The sequence below is a fragment of the Babylonia areolata genome, chromosome 22, assembly GCF_041734735.1.
Source record: "Babylonia areolata isolate BAREFJ2019XMU chromosome 22, ASM4173473v1, whole genome shotgun sequence".
Taxonomy (NCBI): Eukaryota; Metazoa; Mollusca; class Gastropoda; order Neogastropoda; family Buccinidae; genus Babylonia; species Babylonia areolata.
The window spans coordinates 15,772,815-15,782,510 of record NC_134897.1 but is presented as its reverse complement, the minus strand read 5'-3'; the positions used below and the strand labels follow the sequence as shown (position 1 = coordinate 15,782,510).

Genomic DNA, 9,696 nt, shown 5'->3' with positions numbered 1-9,696 from the left:
CAACCATTTTAGCCGACATTTCCAAACTAACATACAGAGCCATATCTGTCTTTTGCATGCGTCAGCCATTTGCCAGAAGCACGGTCAAAAATCCAGCCGGCGATTTTCAAAGATTTTACATTTTACAGCCATCGGTGAGTAGTTGGACACACTGAAAAATGATTTTAAATCATTTATGTAACGGGTTTTATGAAGCATTGCTATGATGTTTTTTTTAATCAAGTGTGCAATTCGGTTCGTGTTGAACAAAAGAAAATGAAGAAAAAACGTGGCCGATTGCTTTCGCTTCAACTTCAAATTCCATTATTCAGTTTGTCACTGAATGTTTATATTATTAATTTTAGTTCTTGTTCTTATTCATCCAGCATGATAAGTTAGTTTGCTGGAGGTTTTGTCAAGACATGTAATTGCTAAAAAATTTTGTCTCCATAACCTGATATTTTCTTGACACAGTATCCTGAATTTCGGGACCTTCTGATTTTTGAATTTTAGAATATACTGATTTAGATAGATATTCTCCCATTTATCTGGTCTGCTTAGTATTGTCGACCCTTCACTTCAGAATTGTATGCAGGGTTGGTAGACCATATAGAAGTAGAATCAATTTTCATGCATTTTGCAAGGCAGATTAACAACGAAGCAAGGTCTTTGTGGAACATTGTCCAGTGCAGCCCTTCATGTTTCATTGTTTGTTCATTGTTTGGTATTAACATTTGCTAACGTTTTCCTGCAATCCACTGTTTTCCATCATTAACAGTAGAGTGTAGTTGATTTTATTTGTGGACGTGCTCTTCATAGTCTGTTGCGACAATGGCCATATTGGCCCATGCAATGTATTGATCCTGATCTTGATCCTGATGATTTCTGTTAGTCTGCAGTCTAACCCAGAGCATGATTAAATGGGCATAGAAACATTGCATTACAGTGGTAACCTATTCAATGATTCAGTTGAATGGAATAAAAATGACATCGATTAGTAGAGTAATATGTCATTATTTACAACATTGACCAAGATTTCATGCAGGTATGTTTGATATGTTTACATTATAAATTTTATGCCATAAAATTTGAATGTAAAAAAGTAATAATTGCCACTCCTTGATAGACAAAAGAATTCAGAAATTGGAGCTAAGCAAATGCGCAAATCATGTTAAAGGTTTATCCATGTGTATATTTTGCCTCAGAATGGGTTGTGGAATTCAGATTAAGTAAAATAGAAAATTATCAACAATTTAGGTTGCTAAATATGAAATTTCCTCACAATGTAATGTTTTAAAACAGTTCTTTACCTGGATTTGGTATTCAAGATTATAAAATAAACAGTAAGAGTAAGAAGCATACAGCTTATATTGTTATAATGTGCTCAAAGATTAGATCATGATTGATGATATGGCTGGTTAACCATGATTACTTACCAAACAAATTGCTATTAATGATTATGCTATTAAGGATTAATACAAGTTTGAGGATCATAAATCAAGACTGTAAAACTTCCATGGTCAACCATTTTCATCAGGTCTGATTTTTTGGTCTTTTCATTGAAAGTATTGAAATACTATACAGTATATATGTGAAAGATATTGTGTTGATTAAAAACAAAGGACAGCAAATAGATGGACAGTAAACAGTCAACTCTTTGCGACATGGCTACAACATCATGCCTACTTTAGTACTTACGATGAAGAGTAGCTTTATGAGTTTATCACATGGTTTTGTCTGTATCATTTAAGAAGTCAACAATGACACATTGGCAGTCTTTGTTTTGTTAATGTTTATATTACCACTAAGAATACTGAAGTAGCATATTTGGCCCTAGACTGAAGATCATAAATGATCAATGCTTCCCATAGTGTACTGTAATGTTGTATGATACAAAAATTCACAAATTGACACAGAGATTTGAACTTACTTTGTCATGGTGCTCAAACCGTTGCAAGTAGTATATTGTGTTTCCTTCAGAACTTGCCAGTGACACAACTTGGAGTAACATTTTGACCCAATTCATTGAACTCTTCACAAATTTGTTTAGCAAGTACTTTTCCTAATGCTTCTTGTACTGTTAATCAAAAGTTAAAAAAAAAAAGAAAGGAAAAAAAAAAGCCATAGCTAATGCCTGCTGGTTCATGTTATATGATTACCAGTGACTCAAAGCAGGCAAGCACCTGAATACACAGTGGTGACTCACTGAGCTATCAAAATCATAACCTCCCTACTATATGGTATACCCCTCATGCACTGTACTGTGAGGTTTTTCTCCATGTATATGAAATGGTTGCCCACCCAATCCCCATTCATTCAGTTCCACTCTTGACCTTTCTTTCACCCCTCACCCCCCACCCCTCTCCCCCCAGTCTTCCCTCCCTTCCCTGAACTTCCTCTTCAGTTTTGTTGAAGTGTCAGACATACCAACAGTGATCTGATAATGCCTCCATGTTAGCATTCAACCACTATGTAGGCGTGACAGTTGTTGCATGATCTTCCATGTTACGAACTTTACTGGTTGAACAATTTGTCCCAGTCCCGTTCAGTTTCTCTTTTTCATCTTTGACACACACATACGCATTAAACACACCTAAAACATGCACACACACTACTTATTTCTGTCCCAGTATCTGTCAGTCTCTCTCAAACTCTTGCCACCACTCACACTGCACCTGCAACCTCACAAAATGGTACTTCGCCTGGATTCACAAATCTACCTCTCTTTACTCTCCTTTTGCTTACCAAAGCACGCATGCGTTCACACACACACGCACGCATCAGGGCTTTGCTTCAAAAATGAGATTTCAGTGCAAGACATGAGTCTAAAAGTGGAGACATCGTATGTTTGTTAGTTGGTCAGTGTTCATGGTGCGTATCAGTCGGCTATCAGAATTTTCAAGAACTGCTTCCAAGCCAGTTCATGTATCAAATACATTCACATAATTACCTAGCTAGGATTAAATAAGAAAAAAAGAAGAATAAGAAAAAGGGAGTATTTTTTATGATTCTTGCAACATACATATTGAGAACCTTTTTATTTCTGGCTGCAGAGTCTTCTGCATTGTTTGTCCCTGGTTGTCGCCTCTTGGGTCTTTTCATCAACACAAATTCTTGAGTGAAAATAAAAGAAGAAATGTAGAAGGAAACAGTTTTGGTTTGTGAGAACACTGAAGCCTCCTAAGAGAGAGAGACTCAGAGAGAGAACTGAATTTAGACGTCTGTGTACCAGGGGACCCAGTGTGGAGTCCAGTGTTATTGCAACAAAAGCATTAAGATTAAATCAATGGCCATTGAACCACAGGTGGACTCCATAAGGGTGGCCATCTTTGGTTGCCATTACAGTTGTTTACTGTAAATAAATCTGCTGCACAAGAGTGAAATATCTCCCTGTTCCAGTATATGGGGACATTGAGTGAGCTGCATGTGTTTGATGGCTATATGCCATCTGATAAAACAAAACAACAAAAACAAACCTAACAACTCTCTCAAACCTTTGAAAAAACCCCCCATCTTAGTCAATATAACTAAAAAATCAAGAGTACTGTACTGAGACTAATTTACACCTTGATGTTATTTGATGTAAAATACCAGTACTAATAGTTAAAATTTTATAGTATGTATGAGCGCAGTCGGTGCTGAAGACAAGTTCCAGAATCATGGCATGCTAGTAAGAATGGCTTTTGGTTTTACCTTCCTCTAGCATTGGGCAATCCAGATCTGAAATAATGGAAATAAACTGATGTTAGTAATGTGTACACAAAGCTCCATTTTGACTTGTGTGTGTGAGTTTAAGCTCCATTTAATTACACACACTTAACCGTTTTTAACATGTGTGTGTGAGTTTAAAAATAAATAAATAAATTGAAGAATGTGACCATGAATCGTATGATTGTCCTTCCAGTGCGTCAAACCACCTTATTTAGTTAACGTAGTATGATTTGTTGAAAGCACATTACTTCCCTTGCCTCAAAAAGTTAGCCATGAATAGTGCTGATAGGTGTGCAGTTTGTAAAGTTTTTGAATTAAAGAAAAAACAACACTGAAGAGTTGGCTGTTGATAAAGTTATGGAATAACTTTGTTTTCAGTATTTGTGTTTGTGGAAATACGTTTTTCATTTGCCATACATAAAAATGATTAAAATCAGAGCAAACCTTAAACTCACATTTACATTTTATTATTGTCTTCTGACCATGCACTTCTTAGAGACAGAAAATCACAGTCTGTTCGTGATTTCTGAAGGGGAAGAGGCAGGTAATATTTTAGTATCTGTTTGAAATTCTGTGGTGGCTCCTGCAAACGTAAAAGAACAGGTGAATGCGAGGGGATGAGTGGGGCAGGGGAGAGACATAAGTGGGAACTTAATGCAGGCTAACAACTAAGTATATTACACCCCCCCATGAAACTAAGTAAATGTGGAGTGAATGTAATTTGTATTGATGGTCTATCTTGTTATCCACACCAAGGTTCCAACCAGTCTTGCTCATAGTTTGCACACTGATCAGTTTTGTCTGTTTTTGAGTGCAAATCTCATTGTTGAATATTAAGGAATCACAGCAATAGTGATTTTGAGGAGATGCAGCCAACTATTTTTCAGAGTTAGTGAGGACAGTTGAACATTTTTGCATATTTCAGAGGGAAATTGGTTAGAATAGCATTTTTCATACCATTGTTTAACAATAGAAATGACAGAAGCAAAAGTGAAAAAGGAAGGGTGAGTGTGTTAAATGCTCACAAAGAGTTGTTGAAAGGAAAGATTATGTTGCATTTTTTTGTTGGACTGATGGAACATGTCAGTTTTTTAGTGACTGTCTCTGGGAAGTGGGTATGTGAATATATATATACATGTATCTGAATTGGATTGTCATCTTAGGAACCTAATTCTATCTTATATAGGGTTCTGAAGAGCAGAGAGAAGCTAACAATATGAAACTAGGAACTGGTTGTAGTTGTAGGGATGCGTTTTATGTTTTTGAATATGATGATCAGATAAGCCTTGGGAAATGGTCCTTGGGTCTTACTGAAGATCTTGAGAGCTTGATATCTTGAGATTTGGCAAATTAAAATTTCCTATTGGGCAAATTGGCTCGTGGTTATTTTGTTTTGCTTTTGGTTTATTGGAGCATGTTTTCTTATTTAGGGGTTGATTTCAGACTACCAGATATTACCAGATGTTGGGAATATTTTCTGTTGCTTGAATAGGATCTGAATAGTATTTTTGTTTGTTGCTCTACCAGTCCACCTGTCTTCTAAAGTGTCACTAAAACAAACAAAAAAACCTCCAAAACCCCCACCTGGCTGAAAGCTCGTTTACTACTTGCCGCCACCCCTTCATTCTGTTTCAGAGGGAAACCCCTCCCTTACCCTAAACCTGATAAACATTCATTCATTATGGCAGTATCCTGTGAACACTAGTGATAACACAATTTCTTAATCACAGCTGATGTGTCATTTGTTATGATGTGACGAAGATTGAATGTGGAGTGAAAAGAGTGGAAGATGGAGTGAAGGGGATAGAGAGAAACAATAGGAATAAGTGACATTAGAATTGAGAATTGTCGTTCAGTTACTGGATAAAGAGAACTGCAATTTGTTGAGCCAAACTGCAATTCTAAACAGTCCTTGCCAAAAAATGTGGCAGTGACAGAAACTGTGAATCTGTCCAGGATGGGTATCCAGCTGAAAGATGCCATCAGATTAGGTGTTTCACTTTCAGTCATTATTACTATTAGTATGGCAGAAAATGATAAAACTCCTCCTGTTCCAGTGGAGGGATTTTGTTAAGGGAAGAGCTCCTGGGTCAAGCCATATACTGATGTAGTGATGTAGTCTAGTTTTGACTACTTTCCTGGGCAGTTCATCATCATTCCAACTGCCCCAGGCCCCCACCCTATCAGTTTTCCAATCTACCCTTTCTCGCCTACCTTTTATGAGTTTATTATATTGATTTATTATTATTTTTGTGTTTGTCACTGTCACTGTCAAGTCTTTTTATGTATTCGTTTTCTTGTTTGACTGATGGGCATACAGAGAATGAGATGAAGAGACAGATAAAGAAATTTACTATGTTTTTATTGTCTTTAAAATATCACAATCTACTGCTGTGGTGTGCTGCTTAGTATCTGTGGAGGATACCTAATAGAGTTTGGATTTCTGTGAGCAATCTGTGGTCTTTTGATTCAATTCGTTTGCTGTTATTTTTTTTACTCACTTGTGTAAACAATGTGAGTCTAAGTAATAACCAGGTGTTGTGGTTGTCTCTCTCTCTCTCTCTCTCTCTGTATGTCTGTGTGTTTGTGGTAAACCTTAACATTGTCATATTCTCTGGAAATACTTTGTCTGCCAATACCAATTTTGGATAAAAAAAATAGTGGGGGTGGGTGGGGGGTCTGGGGTGATCTTCACAGTCCTACTAATAATAGGTTGTAAGTCTTCTGGATTGATTTGTATTTTGGGATCAGGAATGGTTTATTTTGTTGGGGATCTGAATCCAGAAAATGGTTGGGTTTTAGTTGGCATGACCTCTTTTTTTCTTTGTTCACAATTGATTAAAAAGAAAAAAGAAAAAATCTGACAGAACACATACAGTAACACTAACTACATTGTCAACATGTTTGCTGCATATGAATACTTCAAAGTGGATACTGAATTAACTAGAATGTACATAAAGAGAAATTGAATGGACCGTGTTGTAGTTTCTGTCAGTAACTGAGCCTGTCAAACAGGATCTACACACATATGGAGTATGCAGATACATGTTGCGGGGTGTGCTTGAGGCACTGGCAACGTCTCCTTTACCTTGGACTTTAAAGAATTTCTTAAATGCCCGATATGTTCCAAGATATCATGATTTAAACGGCGTTATCACCTCAAATACTGTAATGGCATAATTGATTTATCACGTTTAGAACAGAAAAAACAATGTTTATGTTAAAATATAAATTTTTGAACATCATTTCAGTATATGTCGTTAATACTGTGTCAAAGACCACTTACTCTGGACCGGAACATGCTTCATTCAAATCTGCTTTTATGCCTTTGAAAATTAAAAAAGAAAATTTTTCTTCACCCAAAGCTTAATATCAAACACAGAACACATTTTAATGATAAACAAATTGTTTATTGATTTAACATAATTTATTTTTTATTTATCTTTTGTTTTACATGTGTATCACAAGTCAGTCTTGAAGGCCTTGCCACTCTTGTCTCACTTGTAGTTAACTTCGGTACTCTTTGTCTTGCAGTAACACGTTGTGCTGGGAGCTTTACCACTGATGACCACCATTTTTCAGTTGGTGTTAATGAACCTGTGGTTCACTGTAAGTGCCTGAATCAGACAGGGTTTGCAAATGACAGCACAGTTTGGAACTGATAAGTTAGAATGTATACAGTTACTGCACCAGCATTTTTTACGTTGAAACATTTGAATATGTTAGAGGATATAATTGAACTTTGAAGAGCTAAGTTATGAAATCTGTTGCCTCTTGTCAGAAGGCTGACCTAGAAAGAAGTGATCATAGTGGTTACACTACCTCAGTCTTCCTCTCCTTTACTTGCAGTGGCTTCAGACTCAGTTGACTTCGTTTGCCAGTGCTTACTACTGCAACAGACAATGCAGATTTTCTTTTCTTTTTCTGATTTTGTCAGTCTGGTGGAGTGGAAACATTCTTGTATGTGTGATTTTTTCCCCTCATATCATCAGTGTTACCACACTATCATTTTTATCTATCTTTCTTATCTCCATGTTCCTGTCACCGTCACTCTTTTGTATGACTATGTGATGTACGTCTTCCCCACCTTCTCCAACTTTTTATATTTTTTATTTTTAAGTTGAGCATCTAGATGAGAAAAGCACTAAAGCATGTTAAATGTTTAAAGTGTTTTGAAATAACATACATGAAATATATTATTATGGATATGATAATTGTAACAGCACATTCATTGATTAGCTTTTTATGGAGAAAAGATGGGAGGCAGTGGCTCATTAATTAGGGAAGACATTTCTCATTTCTAGAACTAGATTAATTATTGATTTAATTTATTAACTTTTTTAAAATTACCCCCCACTCCACCCCCTTGCAGTAAAGTTTATATTTCACTAACTGAAGCATCGCTAATGAAATAATTTTGCACAATTCACACATATAATCATTAGATCATTGACACATAAAGCGATTGCAGTGCACTTCAGTGACAATTAATTTGCAAGAGTATTTCTGCTTCATAACACATGAAGAAGGGGAAAAAACCCCAATGAAAATAAAAAACAATAGCAGAAAAAAACAACAACAACAACAAATAAAAGACAACAAAAAGCAACAACAGTGAAGAACAAAACAAAAACAAGAACCGTAGTAAATAAGATATATCATGCATTGAAAAGTGTGTCCAGATGCTAATCAGTAGATTAGAATAAAAGAATGTATAGACAGACAGTGAAAGAAGTTAAAGCATAGAAAGTCAGTTATTTTCAAAAGGTGAAAATGCGCTGGGATAGGTAAAGGAAAATCCCACAGCATCCAGGTGTTGGCGTGGTAACTGGAGGTGGATCTCAAAGTCCACTGTCAGTGCCTCCAAGAGTTGTGCAGGGAGGAGGGGAGGCAAGTCATGCAGGCTTGAAAAAACAGGTGCTACAAGGGCGTGGCAGAGTTGAGTCACTCAGGCAGGCCAGTGGTGGTGGTGATGGTGGTGGTGGAGATGGTGCCATAGCCACCGTGTGTTGCATAGATAGCTTGCTAGCTGGCGAGGGCAGCATTGAGGGAGAAGGGAGGTGGGGTGAAATCATTGATTTCTGCCCTACCTGTGGTCTCTGCTGAAAAACCATCTTGGATTCTTTGTCTCGTCAGCTTCTCCTTAATTTTGGTGGGAATGGAGCGTGGGCCGTTAGATTGATCGCCATGGGAAAAAAAGGGCCTGAAAGCAATAAATTATGCACCGCGTGAATTTGAATGTCTGTACATAGTGGGGTGCATTGCATTTCTCCATCTCCTCCCAGTCTCGTGACCAGATTGTGTGCTGGGTATTCTCCTCAGACTGAAAGTTACATGTTCAGCTACAGTGGGATTTTCTTTCTTTTTGTCAAAAAAATGTTTCTGTTTTAACCCCCCCCCCCCCCCCCACACACACACACATACACAAACCCCAAACAAAAAAATCTCTTTCTTGCTGTTGCTCTTTCTCCACTCTATTACTCAAAATTTCAGAATATGTGTGTGTGTATGTGTGTGTGAGAATGAAATATGTTCATATGTTGTCTATCCACCTACACTGATAAATTGGTTGACAAAATAAAGACAGTTTTTAATGATGATAATCATGGATGTTTATCTAGCACTCTATCCAGAAAACTGCGCCAGATGTTTCACAAAACATAATTAAACATTACACATTGCATCAGTGTTACATGTACGCGCCAAAATGTACCTGGTGGACAGGACACATATAAAAGTAATAAACATTCATGATTTATACATAACATATAGTACATACCTGCCTACCTCCCAACGTGGACCCAGACATGTTCACACAGACTCAGACACACATTTGCACATACATGCATACATGATATATACATACACACAGTCAAGCAAACCACATGTGCAGAAGTACATGCTATTTGGGTGGACTTGCACAAAGAAACTTATTACTGAGAGGAGTTGAGTTTTGAGGCAAGATTTATTAAAAGATGTGAGGGAGTCAAGTGAGTCGACTGTTGT

General features: G+C 37.0%; 1 protein-coding gene across 4 annotated transcripts in view; it reads left to right on the top strand.

Annotated features, from left to right (window-relative positions):
* The first annotated feature begins 43 nt into the window (after window positions 1-43).
* LOC143297529 (heterogeneous nuclear ribonucleoprotein K-like) overlaps window positions 44-9,696 on the top strand; it is a 58,789-nt gene continuing 49,136 nt past the window's right edge. For 3 of the 4 annotated variants that reach the window (XM_076609933.1, XM_076609936.1, XM_076609932.1), the window contains exon 1: window positions 44-134. The gene's annotated coding sequence lies outside the window, so the exon portion shown is untranslated. The remainder of the gene's footprint in view (window positions 135-9,696) is intronic. The other variant, XM_076609934.1, reaches the window with a different exon arrangement.